Here is a 21,545-nt window from a genome sequence, read left to right as displayed (position 1 = left end):
AACGTAATCCTAACCCAATATTTTTAACCTAATGTTCAATTTTAGAAATAGTTCAAGAAGTGTTGTAAATTTATTCATTCTTTTCAACACTAGAGAATTTCATACTCTCTCGATCCATGATATTTTCAATAACCACCGATACAATCCAGACGTAACATGGTTCTTGCTAACGTCCAACCCCAATTCCGTACAACATTCCGTCAGTACGTAGCATTTAATGTCATCGGATACATCGATAATGTCAGCATATCGGATCTTGTTATCATGGTTCACCGACATTCAGTTTTATTCATATTTCTACATCTTCTAAGGCCTCTTGGAAAATGGATTCAGAATATCAATTGAAAAGGATCGGCGACAGTATGCATCCCTGTCTGACAACTTTGATAATTTGAATATCCGATGTTGTCATATTAGTGAGTTCTATGTGAGCTGACTGGTTCCAATAGAAGTTCTTCAAACCGAAACTCAGTTGCCTAGTCAACAAATGCACTTTGTGTACCCCTTTTAATTTTTTTCAATCGACCATAAACACACTCGTTTAAAAATGTTCACGACTTATATCCATCTTTTTTAATATTGAAATTCTAGCGAATTGTCGAAACGTCTTCAATACTGTAATTGAATACCTCACTATTAATATAGTTTGTCGCGTTTCGTTGCCCAGACGTTAAACTTTACGAATTTTTATATTTGAATCATCAGAAAACTGTCACAGGGAGTGTTACCACATCCCATATGGGTAGAAATTCTAATTATCATAAATTATTCGGAATTCCATGGAAACAAGCATAGAAAAAGTACTCAGAAAATTAGTCATTCCCTCAGTATAAGCTGTTTGAAACTAGGCATTAAAATGAGAACCAGAGTTTTTAAAAATCATTATTTTTTATGACGCTTTATACACTTTACCGTATCTCTTACGACTAATTACTTATGAACCACGAAAATAGACCCAGTTGACTCGATTTTGCCCAATACTTCAAACCTTTTCGCTTTAACTAGTTTTAATAATATTGTAACGCCTTATTGAGAGACAAATATTAGTATTTTAGACTTGACAGTCATTTTAGATATATATTATTTAGATCTTTTTGCTCTCATTTTCAACTAATGCACAGGGTTTCGTAATAGATTTAACTTTTAAAAATATAAAAAATAACAGCGAAGTAGCATAGTTGCCAAAATTTATGGTCATCGAAATGTTTTGCTTGTCGCAATTAATATATTGTTTTTGCTCATATTATTTTAGTTTTTGGGGCTTTTATTTTAGTACTTTTCTTTATTTTCGTCAGTATTATGTCATAGGTAATTTGTAACAGCCTTTTCATTATCCATTACTATAATTGAAATACAACTAAATGAATATACATTTTAATATTAGTACTTTAATTATAATATAAAAACACACCACTCATCAAGGTCAAGGTATGTCAAATGAAAGACTTCAATTAGGAAATCAATTTTTCCGAGATAACTGAAAAATAAACAACCTAAATTAGTCATGATTTTTAAATATTGATAATTTAGAACGAAAAAAGAATCCTGTGACTTATCATTTAGATATAATGTTCTTGAACTCCTAAGTGGAGCATAGAGCTTTCACTCTAGGGCAATCGTTGCAATACTGGAATTATTTTTTCTGAGTGTGTGACCAATCCAACCCCATTTTCTGGACTTTATTTGATCTTCTACCCTTTTTTGTTCGGTCAGGTGTAGTAGATCTTCGTTTCTGATGATGTTTGGCCAGAAAATACGAACAATTCGTCGTAGACATTTATTAATAAAGACCTGCAGTTTTTATCACTTTCCAGGTTTCACATCCGTAGAGTAGAAGAGACATTACATTTGACTGGAATATGCGGTCCTTGTATACTTCCCAGATCTCCAAACAGGGTTGAGCATGCTGAATGCTTGATGAGCTTTTCGTATCCTCATACGACTATCGTCCTCTGTTCCTCCGCTTTCTGTTATGACACTTCCAAGATTGTAAAGTTTTCCACATTTTCAGTCTGCATGTTGCTGATAGTAAATAGCGTGTTGTTTCTTTCATTTCCTCTCATGGATTTGATTTTACTAATATTGATTTTAGGACTCATCATTTAACTCCTATATATTTTATCTGATATATTTTTATAGTTCTATACTTTGTCAACTATAGAACAACTAAAATGGTCAAATAAGGACTTACCATCAGACACCGGTATGCCTACCGCATGATTTCGTTCATGGTTAATTCAAAATCTCCTGCTGATATAGTTCTGTCTGATATTTAACCTTGATAATGTTTTTAATTTTGTTGTAAACGTCATCGAAAGTATTTTTCATGATCATTTTCATTCATTTCATGATGGTCGCCAACATTCATCACTGATAGGCACATCAGAAGATTTTTTTATATTTTTCTATATGTAGTTTTATCCAAATTTAAAAATCGAATAATTACCGTTGCTTTTTAAATGTTAACTTTTTATTAGCATCTACTTTTAGTCATATTATTCTACTTTTTAGTATTATTTTTAATATTTTTCTTAGTTTCTGTTTTATTTAACGTATAAAAATTCTGGAAATCGCTATTCATGTCAATATGTTTGCAGTGAGTCATTTGTAAATTGCAGTATTCAGTATTCAATTCATTTTAAGATAAATTTTTTGTACACATTTATTATATTTATTGTGATAAAATTATATATTTTGTTACTGAATTTCGGTGACTAGTTTCGATATAAAATGAAGAATGAAAAGGTTTGTTCAACAAGGTTGGCTTCATTTTCGTGAAGCATATTTTTATACACATTGTACTTAGTACTGAAAGCTTTAGAACGTTTCTTAAATAATTAGCCATGCTCTTTGAGAAGTATTTACATATAACTCAGTCTTCACGTATATAATAGTCGACCTTGTGGAGTTCTCGGATTATATAACAAACTTCTGATATTGAAGAGTAAAAGTATATAAAGAATTTTTGTGTCTGGCAATTGCGCATCTATTTAGGTAGAAACAATATAAAGAATAGCGCGGCAAACTGTAATGTTACAAATTTTGTGCTTTATTGATTGAATGTAGACAAAGTCGGCCAAGTAGCTATTTTAGCTGCAATTGCAAAAATATTCCGACGAAAAACATAAAAACTAAGTCACCTATTTATTCTTGTGTAAAGAATTTACATTGTTGCCAAGCTGTATCTTAACTGATTCGATCTCATGCAAAACGCCAGACAAAAAAATTTAAATGTTAGTGTTTTGTATATATTTACCATCTGTATCCGCATCTGGATTACAAAGATAAATTAATGAGGTATATATTCATGTATCCTTTTTGTCAAATAAAAATTGATCAGAAGTTTTCGTTTTTTGCTCAAAAGTAAAGTGTTACATATGACGAGAACTGTGTACAGTGACATACATTTTGTTAACAAATCTCCAAAAAGTGGGAACGCCCTTCACATGCAACGTCGTGCAGAACCTAAAATCAAAATTTTTTAGTTGATATTAATATTTTTTGTAAACAACTGCACTTTCACAACACCAAGTAGGCGAATCCATGTACGTATATTTTCGAAGGATGTCTCAGGGAGGATCGATATCAAAATATTTAGCACAATAATTTTTAAATTACCTCATATTACTAGCTTGTCTCCCCTAAGCGGAAACATCTGAAAATATGCGTTACACTTATGGGCTGTGGTAGGTACTTGAAAAGAAAGTGATAAGAGAGATAAACTGTTAATGAAATTTTGTATTTTAGCACCTACAAAAAAAAATACTTCAGACTCACAAAAAATACGGACGATACAACTTTTATGTTTAGTTTTGTTGTAAATTTGATTTAACTTGAGGAAATCGTGCGAAGAGATAGAATAAGGAGTTTCGATTCTAAATCAAAAATTGTTACTTGTATTTCTGCTACCTATTGGTCGACCTGTTCATACAGCAAAATGTCGCCTGTCTAATTTAGGCAAAAAGAATATTGGCCAAAGAATCTATACTACATACAATATTTTTTCAAATACGTTCAAAACATCCGGTTCAGAGGACCAATGATCTGTTTTCAACGATAAATGGCAGTACTAAATTAAAACTGTAAAAAAACAGTAAAAAATTAAAACTAAATTAAAAATGTAAAACTGTAAAAAAAATCATATCGAACAAGAAACCAGGATAATTTCAAATTTATTTTACAAAAGGTCAAAATGTCCGACTTGAAGGACCAATTGTTTGTGACAATTTCGACGAATTTAATCGACTCTATTACTACGGTGGTTTTCGGTTCTGCACAAAACTTCAGGTTCGGCTCAAATAAGAAATAAATAAATAATAATAAAAGTTGGTAAAATTATTTATCTAACTTTGGGTTACCTAATTAATAGAACACATAGTAATGAACAAGTGAGTAGCATTTTCTTGGATCTCTCTACAACTCTTTTTGGTACATACCTCACCCTACAGCAAAATGGAATGATGAAATATATATTATTGGCACATTATTTTTTGGATAATTTGTTTGTATATAATATAATGTTGGGTTGGTTATATTTATATATTAGTTACCATATATAGAAAAGCGCTTATATAATGGTTGTAGTTAATAATTGCGATTATTATTATTATTATTATTTTCAATTAGATCTACATTTCTCATAGATATCAAGAGAATAGTTTGAATCCTTTAATCACTTCCAATATTAAGATGTAACAAATATTTAAGATTTTTACTATATGATCTAAAGGCTGCACTACAAAATAGTATGTTTTAAACTCTTCTGCAAAATGACTCAATTAAGTTTTTGAAAGTATTTCAATTAAAAAGGAGAGATAGGGATATCTTTATTAGATAATAAACAGATTGTAAATATAGACTTAAAAAGCTGTTGAATTGTTTAAAATTAAAAAATATACTTATTAAACAATAGTGAAATAATAAAATTGTTACACAAAAAAATAATTTATTTATTTATACAGAATATTCTAAAAATAAACGAGTTTTTCGTTTTCAAATACCAAGAATAATTAGAAATGGTCAATATTCAAACGATTTATTCGGCAAGTAAACATATCTATTATCTACCTTTTTTTAAAGGATAGAGACACTCTCTTGCCGCCACCACGGATTTGTATCTAGTAGGTTGTCATCCATTTTGTTCCATAAACGTACTAGAGCAAGATGGTTTCTTTATACTGATTGAAACAATTTTAGCGTTCTCTGTTTGAATAAGAAATCTCTGTATCATTTTGCCAGTTGGAGGAGTTTGACGGTAAAAATAGGCCATTTCGCTAACATTGCCAGATTGGTGTTTGCTGTAAATCTCACTGTTGTGATTAATGCATCTTTGTCATATTAAAAACGTTAGAGAAATATGGCACAGTTTGTTATTTCCATTGTATGCCTTAACATTTTTAGCTGATGTGATATGACAATATTTTTCCAGGAACATTGAAAATAGCTATATATTCTAAAACTCAATGGACACCCTTGTTGGACCACCTGTGTTCTTGATACTTGTCCAATGTTGTAAAATTGATAGTATCAATATGTCTCACCATGAGATCGTGGTAACTTTTTATAATTCATGATATAGTACGTTGATTCCACCACTGTGGAAATTCTTCCTTACTTTTTTACTTGTTTACATACATATATAAGGATGTGATTCTAGTATAATATGAAAATATAATATTTAAACAGAAATCGTCATCCAACTAAGCCTCCTCCTCTTTCCAATCCCATCTGTCGTGCGTCACCCTCAACCTTTGATTCCAATCAATTTGTATTTTTTGTATATCCTAAAAAATACGCAATACGAGGTAGCCTGTAGCATTGTAAATTTCATTTGTCGTTATAAGTCTCAGAATAAAATAATTACCTACAACGAACGCCATTGTGGTAATGTTTAGGCACAGGCGCACAGTGCGCAGTTTTCGAGCGCAATTCTGTCTGAATAGGAAATAACTTAGCTTAGCTGTTATCTGTCCCACTGAATGAATTCCAATCGTTTCGTACGTGGAAGCAGTATAGTGACTCGAGGCGAGCCTACAATTTGCTGAATAAATCGTTACAAATTGAATCAACTAAAAGTTAAAAAGTTTGTTTATTCCATAATGGATCTAATCGATAATTTTATACAAATTAGAATTTGTTTCCATATTCTCGGAAACTAATTTGGTTGTTTTGTCGCAGAGTTTTGTAGATTTAACTATTATATTATTAGTGTTACACAAGACTGGTGTAGAATCATGTCAATATTTTAGCAAATTAGTGGTGTTTCAACATCTTATTAAATGGTGATAGGCTATTTAGTAGTTATTTGTATTTTAACTAAAATAACAATGGATTGTCGGAATTTTATATTAATTGCTGTTTTGGACCACTTAATAAACTGACATAACAAGGTACATTTATGTTTATTTTTGCTTGAGTAGGATGTTTTAGTAGCTGAATTAAGTTTAGTTTTTGTAAACAATATAGTTTTCTTTAACACGTTAACCGCCACGTTAACCAAAATGCGGTTCACTACCGAAAGACCCGCCCAGACTTCATTACCCAATATAAATGCTTAAGTACTATAATAAAAAAAAAATTGGCCCCCTAGTGTTTTGGGCGGTTAACGTTAACATGCTTTTATCGTTAACAAGTCATTAATCAACTTTTCAATATTTGGTCTTGACCCAATGGCGTTGCCTAATATTAAAATCAATATATTTTTAAGGGACAATAAAACCATAAAAACCATTAATAATTTTCGGGTTTCCGGTAAGATTATTTTTAACAAATCATACTAAATTAACAAATCAACCTAAATACCGGTTCTATAGAGTGCAGTCTAAATTATAATTTAGTTTTGAACTGAAGATGAATTAGAATCATTGAAATAAGGCCCATTTACTTCATATATTGATGTTTTCTTGTTGAACTTTGTTTTATATGTACAAATATCCAATAAAAATATATTTATGCTGTTTAGACTTATTAGCACACCTCCATCCTTGAAATCGATATTGTCGTTATTAATGCTTTGTGTTCAGAAGATTTGTCTGATATTTATGTTTAATATTCATAATATAATAAATATTATGAACAATTATAAGTGTAATATCGTCTCGATGTCTCAGCTACGCTGCTGGGACTCCAAATCAGAGTTCACTAGTAAATTGAGTTGGCCAATATGGTCTTACGTCTGGGCACTTCCATTAATTGACTTCTCTACCGAAATACGTTAAGACATAACTGTGGTATTTATAATATTCATGATTTATTATGTTCCTTCCAGTTATGACAATTGTTCGTGTGTTTGTGGTGTTATAAATTCTGCTTTAAATGAATGTTTTATTGTCTTCCTGACTTTAGACAATCAGTAGTGTTTAAACTTTTAGCCTTCAGTTTTATCATGCTTATTTTTATTATTTACGAAACTTATCCATTCCATATCCTCATATTAAACAAAATATTTCACGAATATTCGTCCATACTTTCTTATAATAGAAAATATATCATTCTTCATATTATATTCCAACTTCAGTGGTTTGCAGTTTTTGTCATAAAATGGCATCTTTATGGACAACACTAAAACTCGCTATTTTTTATCTGTCAAAATGTGGCATACATATGATATACTGTTATCCACCTTTAACAGACATCAAACAACATGATTATTAGCGTAAAGGCGTAGTAATCATTTTATGTAGTGTGTTAAATATTTGACTTGTTACCGAGTACAGTCGGCTGGATTGTCTTCACAAAAATTGCTTATTATACCCGATAATAACGACTCACGACGTATTAAGCTTTCACTCGAAGTTACTACTTTAACTACTGGTCTACCGAGAAAGTTATATATCAGAATTTGTTCTACCTGCTGATTGTTGACTGCAGCAAGACAGTTTCTATCAATGAAATATTACATTGATAATAAAAAGTTGACTAATGGACAAAAAGGTACTTTGTGAACCGGTATCATTGTTTACAAAAACTAACTTATTAATTGAAGCCAGGTATACATGTATTTATAATCAAAAATGATTAGGAAATGTACTTCTGTTCATGGTATTTGGTCCTATTTTGTTTTATTTACAAATAGTACTTGTGTATTTAACGAATTTTTGTTCAATCCATAAAAATATACAAAATATAGTACAAAATGAGATTTGTTGAAAGCGATTGTATATATAATATTTATTATGATTGTATATAGTTTTACGTTGTGAAATGATTTTTGGGTTTGTTATTTTTGAATGATATTTTGACATAGAGATAATTTTGATGTTTATAGAGGCCTTAGTAGTGAAAGACTACGTTATAAAAATTAATAATACGTTTAAAAATCTATATATAGGAGTTTTCCTACACAATCCGTCTCACGTTATCAATGAACTATTCAAATATACGTTGTTACCACTGTATAATTTTCTCTTGAATCCACAAAGAGAAATGATTGTCCTAAATTTATAAATAACTATTTCGTGTGTAGCGACTCAGTATTACTGAGAAAATGTTTCGGAAATAAACGATTGACTTGTCGCCTTCTCACAACGTGCTAAAATATTTCTAGATAACATAAGATAGATAATAGTTTGACCTAAAAAGCCGAGAAGTACTGAATATAGTTAAACTGCAAAAGATAGGCGACAATAAATCTTAACCCGAGCTTCATAAAGGACTCAAAATCGTCAGAAAACATATCAAAACATTACATAAGCAAAACTATTAAAATTGACATGCCACTTAAGAAGGACATACAGACAATCATGGCGCCAATGTCAGTAAGTATTGCATCTGCATTTCCGGCCAATGCGTAACTTAACCTGTTTCATATTGTTTAGTCTTGACCGAAACCGTATATACAAAGACGTCATGGCGTCAACTTGTATTCTTTTTTAATTCGTCTTTTGTTTTGAAGGATTTACGAATATAATAAAATCAAAATCACAAAAGTCACAGAAAAAATACACTGGTCTAGATTGGCCACTACTTTAATCCAAAAAAAGTTATATCGTCAATAGAAGAATGCAAAAAAGTTATATCGTCAATAAAATAAAATCATTAAAAAAAGTAAACTTCAAAAAATGTATTTATTCATTACCATTAAAAAAAAAGGAAACATCCTAACACCAATAACCTAATAGCTAAATAAATTGCGGTACTCAATCAAAACAAAGTAAATGATTATTCAAAATTCATTACTGCTTAAAACTTCATAAAAATTGATAAATAGAAGGCTTCGGACAACAATCTTTCAAACCGAAAAAGCTTTTGGATTATATTGAATATTAGTCACTACAAATGACACATAAAATTCTCTAACTCAATTATATCAATATATCTTTAATTCAAATATATGCAAAAAATTTTATCGTTAAATGTTTCACATAATATACTCACAATAACAAAAAATGCCTATCTTCTCGATAATAGAAACTAGTACTAATTCAATCATAAGATGAATTGTACAAACTTCCCTAATCGACCATAAAATTTAACAAAAATAGTGTATATAAAATATTTAAACACTCTGTAAAAGTCGTTAATCTCTGGAGGCCGTATATTGTGGTCTCAGGTAGGACCCCGAAAAGGTCGAAGTCGCTTAATATCTAATAGTCGCTCCTAATATTCTCGCAGGAGAAACGAAGCGATAAGCAGAAGGTAAAGAAATCATAACAAAGGCGGCTCAGTACATAGCCTGGCTATGCATAAGTGGTGACATATGGATGAACACGGCCACTGAATTCCAACCCCAGCAAAAGAGCTCTAAATGATACGAAAATCTTTGTATATTTTATGATTTGTCACAAGAATAACCAGGCTTACCGCTTAAATGCGAGTTCTCAATCACACAACCATATAAAAAAAAACAAATTTTAACGTCTCCAGATATCGCAACACCAAAACTAACAATGATTTGAAATCTGTATATTTGTGTGTTTTATACCCTATTGCCAGACTAATTTAGGGTAATATAGATGTTTTTATTAGGTACTTGGGGACAAGAAAGTGCTGCTGGGTCTACAATACGCAGATATCTTCATGAGAAAAATTACGTTCTTTTAATATAATCTCACACAAACAAAATTAATGACATGGGAACTTTAGTACGGCAACTTAGACGTAATAAAAACAGTATACAAGATAGTGTAGTCACGTCTTGGTACAACACTAGGGCTAGAAAAATGAAACGCCTTAATTGCAATTACACAAAAAGCTAGGGATGAAAGTTTGCTATTAACTTGACAGACTATTAAGGCAAGCCACCGCTCTACACCACAGACCTGAACAATAGTCCAGTGACTAATGCTTTTACCTGCCCTTGTTTACATATTTAGCTCCTTCTATTTAAGCCACACACTAAAGAAGTTTGTGTAGCAATAAATGTCATTTAAATACTGTGATAATAAATATGTAACATTCTGCAACTAACAATTACTGATGTTGACGTTTTATACTTACAAATACATACTAATTATCAATATTCATACTTGACTTATTTAAAAATTAGACAAAGCATTTACGTGTGATATTTACGTTTCGCGTTCATAAAAGACCAGAGTTACTACACATAAAAAATACAGTTCAATTCTTGAATATCAAAATCTACAAAAATTTTATGTTGATAACAATAATAATACTGTCAGATAACTGTTAATCAGTCTCTCATATGCCAGCGACTGGAGTATGGAAAGAAACATTACTATTGTCGCTGATCACGTGGAACGGAATGAGTAGGAAAAAATAAGAATATAAATTTTAAACTTTAATTGCAAAACAGCACTTCCGAAATGTCATTTACAAAAAAATCTTGAAATTTTTGTACATACCTAAAGTTTTGTACGAGTGATAAGAATGTTTGAATAGAAACTCGTTAAATATACTATTCAGTGTTGGTGTATTTCTTTAAGTACAAATAATAAAAGAATCATTACCCTTTATTAATATAATAACACTGCTGTATTTACTAAGCATAATGTAATGTATGTCAGTCATATAGCTGTTTTCAATAAACAAAATGTTTAAATTAAAAGTTTGTCTACCAGTGTTTGCACATTCAAATTCGAATTTTCCCGTTTAAATTAGACAATCTGTAGAAACGTTTATATACTTATTACACTAATCAAAATATTTAATCGCGCATCAGTGAAATTTTGAGGTTTTGTTACTAATATTCAATAACATGTACTAACCTCTTGAATAGAAAATACGAATATAAGCAAAGAATCTACTTTCAAAACAAAAATTGAGAAATTTCTTTTATCATCGGTTTGACCATCTTTGGACCTCAAGGTCAGAAATTGTTTTCATTTCTGATGAAGATAACGAAAGGTTTTATCCATTAAAGCGAAAATTTATATCTGTTCAAATCTTCGGTTAATATTTTCATTGCGCATAATTCTTTGTATTTGTTTCAAATGTCTATATGGATAATAAATTCCGATTCGGTACATTTTATCATTTGTTTCAAGTATTCCAATAGTTTATCAACTATCGAATTTCACATAGTAACGTAGTAACGATTATTTTAATTGTATTCATCTTGAATATTAATGCGATAACGTTTGTTTCTAAATAATTTTTTTTATTGTGGCAAATGACATAGGTATATACAAAATTTCTGAGAAGTTATGGCTCCACTGTTGAAGAGAGAGAAGAATTTTCACCCTACCACCTGAAGTAACCTATGTGATAATTCAGTAGATGCCATACCTCTGCGCTGGACTGTTTTCGGTCCATGCTGAGCTTCATCGCGTTTTGTTTTTGACAAAATCTGAGGATTACCTTAGCTTCTACTCGGTCTTGCTGACTTTAGTGGCTATGTCTGAGCTCTCGAGAAAGAAACTTTCATAGGAATTCACGCTTCTTATTTTCCACTATCTTTCTGAACCAGTTTAACTGCAAAACGTTTTACTAACACTGCTAACCATTGTATAAAAAAGATGTTCAATATTTAAAAGAAGACAACCAACTGGCGTCAAGAAACGTATACGTTGTATACAGCTTAAATATTGATAATCACAAAAATAGGGTATCAGAATCCAACGAAGAGAGAGAACTTTTTAACGTACGTAAACAAAATAAAAGCTAAAAAGTGTAAACATATACGTAGATGCAATTGCTGATAATGTGGTAGTCATAACAGACTGAAAAACAGTTTTAGTCGAATATAATTAGAAATTAAATTGAGGAAAAGAAGAGAAGTCACAGTTGATGAATAAATCTACTAGATCTACTCTATAAATATACAAACTAGAAAAATGTAGAAAGTAATGAAAAAATGTATGATAAAACGTAAGACGGTGAATTTAGTAAAGTGTTTTTAATATCCTTAGAATTTAGTCAGCTTGACACCTTTTGCTTAATGACCAAAGTCCTCAGAAGTATATATTTTTGTTCATCAACAATCTGTATATCTAAGACAACGTTTTTTCATCCTGAAACTAAATAGCCGTTATAATACAAGGTTACCCACTGCAAAATCACTACCTTCATAACGTAGGTAATAAAACTCACATTGTCCATATATATTTAAGAATAGGAGAATACATTGATATCAGGTTGCTAGTCAAAAATTGGCCGGAAGTAGTTTTGATTAAATTAATGGTAATTAATTTTTGAACAAGAGTTTCGTTAAATTATTTTTTAAATAAAATACGCTGCTCATGACGTATATGCATTTTTTTGTATATCAAATTAAAGCTATTTTTTTTAAATATAATACAAGGTTGTCTGAAGAAAAATGGTCACAAAGAGCTGCCAGACTAAGTATCAAAGATAAATTGAAAGAGACCTAGCGTTTAAAGCCATTGGTTTGACAAGGATGGCGAGTGTCAGATTGTTCTGACCAAGTTTTGAAGCTAGTTATACTGATATTGTGTTAATTAAAGTAAAGTTTGGTAAAGGTAGTGCAAACTTGTCATTCTGTTGATGAAGCTGATGTAGCAGCGAATTATGTCAAGTTGACTATATTCTGTGGAAATTAAAAACAGCGTTTTATTTTATGTTACATTATTGAACAGGAAGTTTCATCAAGTGATTGCCAATTATTTAAAAACAATTTTAAACAATCGAGAAAAAAATGAAAACTGATGAACAGTGAATAAAATATTTACATAAAAAAATTATACAAGAGAAGGTAAATATAAGTGACTAATAAAATACAAAAAACTGAAGCAAACTGGAAAACATTGCTTAAGTAGATTGAAAAATATCAATACAAAAAGTATAATCCCCAGAAGAATACTACGAAATAGATAATTAGGCTGATTGAACAAAAAAAAATTAGTTAAGCGAGATGTGAAGAAATAAGAGACAAGAACTACCCAAAGGAACCTTTAGGGGGTTTTACCCCCTAAAGTTGTTTATATGTATAACAATAAAAGTTGTTTCGTTAACTCTGTAGTTAACTAACCTGAATTGGCAGCCGTAGCTCAGCGGTTAAGATACTGGCCTAAGCCAGAGCGCTCGAGTTCAATTCTCGGCACCAACGACGGCATTTTCATTTCTAAAAATAATAACTAACCTGAACAATGCAAACTAACCCACTAATGTTTTCTATCATTTGCGTAAAAAAAAACTGTTTACCAAGTCTACCAGAAATAATTAATAATATTTTGTGTTTCGACGAATATTTTGAAGTCAGAATGAAATAAGTAATTGGAATGACGTTGATTTTCTTTATACTATTAGTCAATAGTGTTATTAAAATTACTGAAAACTAAAAGGATTAATAGGTATTTGCCACTGAAGAAAAATGATGGCATAAAACCAATTTATAGAAAAACAACAACCGATTGTAAAAATTTCAACTAAACGGTATAAAGAATCAAAAAATTTAAGGTTATATTCACAGGTAAAGTAGTAGTGACAAATAATGATGCAGCCGGATGCTTAATAGATAAATCTGAATTAGATGCATGTAGTGTAACCATATATCTAAGTGACTCATTTATTGTTGATAAGCCGCAAGATTCAGCCATAAAGCTGAATAAAATGAGCATCTTGGGTAAAACCAGGGCTAATATTGGCGGTTGAAGCGTATCACTGGCCCTGTTGCTTTGTAGACCCAAGATATAGCAAGACTACCCCGCTATAATCCCAAAGCTGCGCTAGCTGTATAAAAGGAAACACTATAATAGCGATAATTACTGTTTATTTGCTCATTACTGAATGTATACATTATTAATTTAGCACCCAGTCAAAATTTTTGATTATCAACATTGGCTTCACAGCCCTAGTTGCGTCTTGTCTTGTTTAATTAGCTCCATTTCTCTTTCTAGCTTTTGCTCTTAAGCTTCTAATTAACAACCGTTTAAATATCTTTTTGTAGGGTCCACCTTTATAGTGTAGCTATCTATCTAAGACACTCGTTATTGTTCATTGCTGCATGCAAATTAGTAATTTTATCGACAAATCAGAATTGTCCATTATAAATATAGGTAGGCCTTGGTCTGTTCCATTAATACTTTCCATTCATTTTCTAGTTAAGTTTCTAATTTCAACAATCGTTTTCATATATTGTATTTAATCCATATATCGTGTAACCATCTATGTAAAATACTCATATCTGACTATTAAAACCTTTTTTTGCAAAAATTAGTCTTTATTCTGCTTTTCTAATTTTTCATGCCGCCCTTGTAAAATATCTTCAAAAATAAGCTTCAGTTTTGCCAATTACTTCCTCCTTGGTGCGATATCTCTTGCCACGGAACATTTTTTTTAGATCAGAAAAATGGTAGTAGTCGCTGGGAGCCAGATCTGGACTATACGGAGGATGCGGAAGCAATTTGTGCATTTTTGTCATTGTTTTCATCGGTGAAACAACAATTTTTCTCCAACAAATAAGGCCTTTTTTTGCGACTTCGATCTTCAAATGCTCCAATAAATCAATGTAGTAGTCGCTGTTGATTGTTGCTTCCTGTTTCAAATAGGCAATGCAAATAATTCTTTGCAATAAATACAGAGGCCATAACGTTTCCGTCGGTTTGTTGCGTCCTTGTTTGCTTAATCCGGGTACTGTTTACTTAAACGAGTACCGATTTGATTCCGGAGTGAAGTGACACATCCATGTTTCATCCAGTGTGACATACCGACGCAAAAACTCGGACTTATTCCGATTAATCATGTCCAAACAGTGCAGAGACTCATCAGTTCGTTGTTATTTTTGCTCTGGTGTGAGAAAACACGACAGCCATTTGGAAAACAGCTTTCTCATACCCAAACATTCGTGTGAATAAACGATAATAGTGAAAACGCTACCCTTTGGTAATTTTAGAGTATCAGCTATCTGCTGCAACTTTATTTTGTGGTTTCTCATAATAATTTTGAGCGTTTTTGGATGTTTTCGAAAATAAACGCCTCATTTGGCTTTCCACAGTAATCAGTTTGAATTCAGGAAACTATCGTTTAATGGTTGTAATTGATGTAGCAGAGTCCTGGTAAAATATCGGCCATAAAAGTCTACACTCTTTGATATTGCCCTAGGAGTCTTGACTGTAAGCTCTGACAGAAAAAAAACTCGTCATTTTAGGTTTCAATATGTATGCCATACATTTATTAACCAGCTTGATAGCAAATACCAAGTACGTTTAATTATCCGTTATATTGCTTCAGTACTTCAGTATAGATACGTTTTCTAGTCGCTCTAATAGTTTGGAGATCGATAAAATTGCCTTTATTTATTAAATAATTAATACGGAAGAGAGTGCAGTTAAGAAATGCGAGGTAAGTACATTATAGTCAACTACAAAATAAGAAAGGCTTACATCGCGAGGAATGAACTGAAAATTTTCAAAATTTCACTGAGCAATGTTCTATATAATTCAAATGTATGCTTTTTAAACATATTTCATATATTTGGAGTTTAGGATGTAAAGAATATAATGCAGTGATAACAGATAGTTAGAATTGGTCCTAAAGCATGCGTTTGTGTTGTATTACTGCTAATGGAGAAATTAGCAAAAGCTGTGAAAACTTTATTTTAGGACCGTTAAAAATTTGAAGTCATATCAAATTTGTATATGATTTGGTTAATTTCAGCAAACGATTGGTACCAAAAGCAGCTTGAATTAAAATTGCTTCTTGATATAATGTAAATTAATATTTAACTAACTTGTGATGACACTTAATGGAAAAACTAACCAAACGCAGCTAACTGAATCACCGCTGATTAAATCCAATATGTTCTACCGTCTATAGTTGTGGAGTTACAAAAAAAAACTATATAGTATAATAATGTTATCAGGTTTGTGGACTGACACAATCCAGCTTGCAATAAAACCGCAAGTAAACACCAAACCTGTTTGATTTCGACTTACCTCCTATTCCCTCTATTGCCATTTTATGATCCTTCAGCAAATCGATGTCGTCAGAAAGAATACCACATGACGTTCATGTATTTCGTACTCTATTATAGATTGTTATAATAATTGTGTTCATACTTTATTACATATATATTTTTTATCTGAACCTTTTTAACTTACCTAGAAGCAATTTTAATGTCATGTAAACTCTTGACCGTCAATTTTCGTTCGAAATACCTAATTTGTAATAAAAATATAAGTAAATATGACAAACAAAAAAGTTTCTACTTGTAAACATTAGCAGGGTACATAATTTTGTGTGATTGTTTGTAAACGTTCATATTTTCTGAACCTGCCGAATCCTCTCGGGATTTTCAGAAAGATAATGTTAAAAATTTCGACTGCACATACTGACTGCATCATTAACCTGCCACTGTTAGTTGGACCAAAATAATAGTGGAAGTTGAAAAGCTTGATGGTAAAATGAGACATTTTTGTATTTATTTTAGAATATAAAAATGGGAATAATTTACAATTTTAACAACCTATAAAGATCACTATATTAAACATTTAATGTATGAATAGACTAGAAATTTACTTAAAATGACTTCTGCAAAAAGGTAAAACAATCAAATCTGGATTGATGGATTCACCATATGAACAATACGTTATACATTGATAGATGTTCTAGAGGTACTACCCTTCATATGGAAATCAATGTGTTAGAGAGAGGTACGTTCATAACATTTATAAGAGTGAGAACGATATATTTATTATACGAAGGAATCTACATTACCGGCTATCATAGTTCAACTATTATCCACAAGTCGCCACCAGTAAATCAAGGAAATTACATTATTTTTGTAGTTCAACTATTATCCTCTAGTCGTCACTAGTCATCCGCCATTTTTAAAACCCAAATTAGTATGAAACAAAAAAAGTATTCTGATGTGTGGGACTTAAACCTACAAGCTGTCGGTTCCAGTGGCAAGGTCTATTCCAACTTACATATTTCGGTCCATATATGCATATACGAATTTTATCGCCCATGGACATCCAACAAGGTAGTTTTTTTATCCACTTATTCAGGAATGTCTAAATTAATTTGGATTTAAAAATGGCGAATTACTGGCGGTAACTTGTGGAACATAGCAGAACGACAAAAATAATTTGTAAATTAATGTTGATTTAAAAATAGCGGATGACTGCTGCACTGCTGACGACTAGCGGATAATAATTGAACTGACAGTCGGTAATGTAGATTCTGGCGGCGACTAGCGGATAATAGTTGAACTATGCCAGTCGGTAATGTAGATTCCGTCGACGTAATGTGACGTTAACATAAATATATCGTTCTCACTCTTACACATGTAACGAATGTACTTCTCTCTCTAACGCATTGATTTTCCTATGCCGGTAGAATCCCCCTAGAAGATCTACTATTGACTATATGTAATGTATGTTGAATACTTATGGTATATTAAAACGTCATTTTCCTTGTTCTTCACATTTTCTTCTTAATCCTTGCGTTAAAGTACTTGAAAATCTTGTACAATTTCTGCATGTAATTACCTACCTATTAATACAACAATAATCTTTATAAAACATGTATGTTTTTAATTATCATCATTATCACATAGCACATAATATAACTCGCAGTGGAGAAAAAAATTGTATTACCAATCCATTACCAATTACATTTTCGAATTGTAATTTTCATTTTTCTTCATCACTTCCCAGTTCTTCATTTGTGATTTTATTTGGCTAGAATGTTTTGAATATAAAGCGTAAATATTTATAAAGATTGCAATCTGGGAAAGAAACAGTTTCAGCTAATATTCCCATGATTCTGCTCCATGTGGTAAAACTGATTTCACGCTGGTTTACTTACTTGGTTTCTTCACTTTCCATGGGCTTAATTTTGACAAGTACTCAATTATTATTGTTTCCAAAATTAGCCGCATTTTAGGGTTCTCACATTGAACCGACATCTATTATAACCGATAAATCCAAAAATGCCTTAAACTACCATCAATCATTTAAAAACTTCCCAAAATGTATATACAGCTTGAAAAATTGGAAGAGACTAAGCATAGAATAGAAAAGAAACGATGTGATGTGATTTAAACTTTAAAAATGTCCAGACAATTTTGAGTGATACAATTGATGTAGAGATGTTTCGTTGTAAAAGCACTAGGAAGGTCTTTAGAAAATGAAATTGTTTTGATAATTTTTCGATGACAATAGCAACAAGTAGCAGTAATTATTGTATTTGATGGTTTATTAGTGGCAAATTGAATTAGTCGAATCATCAGTAGAAAAACAATCGAAATGTTATTTTAATAATTGCTGAATTAAGGAAAGTCCAGTAAATTGGTTTTGGTGTTTTGAATGTGAATGATATTAATTAATACAATATAAGCAAGTAAAAATACTAACAAAGAAGTAAAAAATTCACATATTTGAAGATGAAAACAAATTGTTAGTTTAACAGTGTTGAAATCAATTATTGCGTTACAAATAGACCACTTATTTGAACTTTTTCTTCTTTGGATCTTCTTCATAGAAGACATATAAACCTGGTTTCATCGCTTAGACTGAATTCGCATAGTAGGCAACTCGTTTAAATAGTAGTGACTAAACCTTATCACCACAACGCAGTTTCTATCCTGAGCTAAGTCTTCAGCGCACGTTGTTTTATCTTCGGTTGGAGGGCGATTTTCTTGTGGTACCCATCCGCTTGACCGGCTTATAAGGTAAGATCCCATTTATAGCGAATATGTTTTCACGCATTAGTAATTTATTGTTAATTGTTTCCCATAGCAGACCTGAATAATAATCCAGTTATAGTCCAGTTACATTTCAAGGTTACAACACTTAATCTCCATTCGCTTAGTTCCGGTATAATCGTATGTCAGAGCTTTATTTGCCAGCTTGATCCGTTTAGAGACCTAGGTCTTTAGTCTAGTATTTTTGAACGATTTTCGATGTGGACTCTTGATCGTCATCCAAGCTACTAGATCTGTCTTCACAGCGTAAAGATGGTCTTTGTGCAGTAAAAAAATAACTGTTAAGAACATCTATTTTAATGTGATATTAATGTCTCTGTCTCTTCATCAATCTTTATCCATCAAATCTTGATTAGTTCTCTCCCAATTGCGTTCATGTTTCTCTGTCGCGCACCAATTTCTTCCACGGTTTGCCATCACTGTTCCTATGTCATCTGCCATCTCATTTAAGGTCTGATTTGCTTCTTTCCATCTCTTTTGGGCTCCACTCCAGGGTTCTTCGGGATCACCTTTCCGGTTATCATCGTATCTGGCTATGTAACCAGCTAATCTCCATTTAATTTTTAGGACCTCTTCTACGATGCCCCTGACTATTATTCTCCGTCTTATTTCGGTGATTCTAATCTTGTCCCTCAGTGAAACTACAAGCTCGTTCAATTGCTCTTTGTGTTGTTTTTAGTTTTTTAATCAACTTCATGGTAAGGGACATGGTTTCTAATCCATAAAATCTTCTACGCTTTCCTAATTAGGTTTATACGAATGAACCTGTTTTTTTAGAATGAATTTTTTCTTTGTTCTATTTTATTTTTAGGCCTACCGTTCCGGATCCTTCATTGAATTGTTATTTAAAAGTTGTAGAGGGCAATAGTATTCAAATAATGTTAAAGGTGAGTATCGTTGAATACTGAAATATTTTTATTATCTTTTACGATTAAAATGTTTTTTAATTTATTATTAAAACATTTTAACACTTTAGTTTATTTAATATTTATTTACACTTATTTATTTTACAATACAACTATTCTAATTTATATCATTTATTTACAAAATTTGTTTCCGACTACACGCGCGTTACATTTCAAAACTCGACTCGATATTCATTTTAGACTGTCTTAAAAATCTAAATCGTCTGTATTTATATAATATCCGTCGTTCTGGAAAACCATCGAAGCCGGTACTGGATCCTCATAGAAGTTTCGATTCTTTCCATGTAACAATACTTTGCATTTTGTGTAATATTGAAAGATTTTGTTCTTCCACCGCATCAATTACTAATATTTCAGTATACAAGTTATTAAAAATACCAATTTTGAGACTTTTCGTTGCATGAACGTATATAGTACCAAGAATTAAATAGATAAACGGATAAATTAAGTTCACGGATGAAAACATTTAAGATCACTGTTATGTGAACATTTGAAACTAAACAATAAATAGATAAATTGAATGAGAAAATATTCAGTTTGTCGAAATGCTCTTATGAAGTTAATGAAAGAGTAAAACATATATGTCAAATTAGTCACTCTTTACTGATAAATTTGATTTCGATTTTACGATAGGTATGAGTACATATATGTATTTCAATGGAGACTCGCTTTTATGTAAACTAATAAATTTTGAGAACTAAAATTACTAGATTATGCTAAACAACATCTTCAATGTATTTCATACTGAAAGACATTCTAATTTATTTAATCAGAGTTGCTGTTACCAACTTTTGTGTTTGTATGTGGCCAACATACAGAAGCGTATGCCTGAAAATAAGTAATCATAAATCAAATATAATTACCGGACCGAAATACGTTCGTGAAACTTGAAAGTCAAAGAGATCCACCAAATGGCCTAAAAGGCGACTGGTGTCTATAAAATATGTATATTTGGCTGTTGCGAAGCTGACGAATATATACACACGAAGCATTTTTATTAGAATTAACACTGAACGACAATAAATCAATATATATTTCATGTGACAAATATTTTGCATAATATTACTCCTGGTAGAACCCATATCAGTTTTTGTATTGTTATTGGAGAATGAATTTTATTAAAAGTATACAACCAAGAGTAACTAATCTCCCCAAATACTTGATCAAACTCAAGGACTCATTTTACTGGACTTTCTTACGTCTGAATGAACAGTCAACTCCCATTTTTTCAACTAAATGTTTTCATTAATATTCGTACAAATAATTTGTCGATGTTTGAAAAATAAACTAGATACTAATTATTGTGATTTGGCCTGAAAGAATATTTGTAAACTTAATGTAATATAGACTATCTGCATGTATCATAGATTAAATTTATAATTGTAAAAGCTTGCATAGGGTTTTATCAAATATTTTAGTATGTTTTTCTCTATATGAATTAATGTTGCATTTTGTGAAAAAGTACTTGACTTTACTGATGTAGACACACATTATTGGATTTTGCGATCTATATTGTGTTTTTGCAGTAATAAAGCTTGTTCAAGGCTTAA

General features: G+C 31.2%; 1 protein-coding gene across 3 annotated transcripts in view; it reads left to right on the top strand.

The window, feature by feature from the left end:
• The window catches only part of Hipk (Homeodomain interacting protein kinase), a 202,960-nt gene extending 181,415 nt beyond the window's left edge, over window positions 1–21,545 (top strand). For all 3 annotated transcript variants that reach the window (XM_072527266.1, XM_072527267.1, XM_072527265.1), the window contains one exon: window positions 1–21,545. This exon is cut by the window's left edge and continues 6,816 nt beyond it. The gene's annotated coding sequence lies outside the window, so the exon portion shown is untranslated.

This window comes from Diabrotica undecimpunctata, chromosome 3, assembly GCF_040954645.1.
Source record: "Diabrotica undecimpunctata isolate CICGRU chromosome 3, icDiaUnde3, whole genome shotgun sequence".
NCBI lineage: Eukaryota > Metazoa > Arthropoda > Insecta > Coleoptera > Chrysomelidae > Diabrotica > Diabrotica undecimpunctata.
Note: the sequence above shows the minus strand (reverse complement) of the source record. Positions and strands in the feature narration are given on the sequence as shown.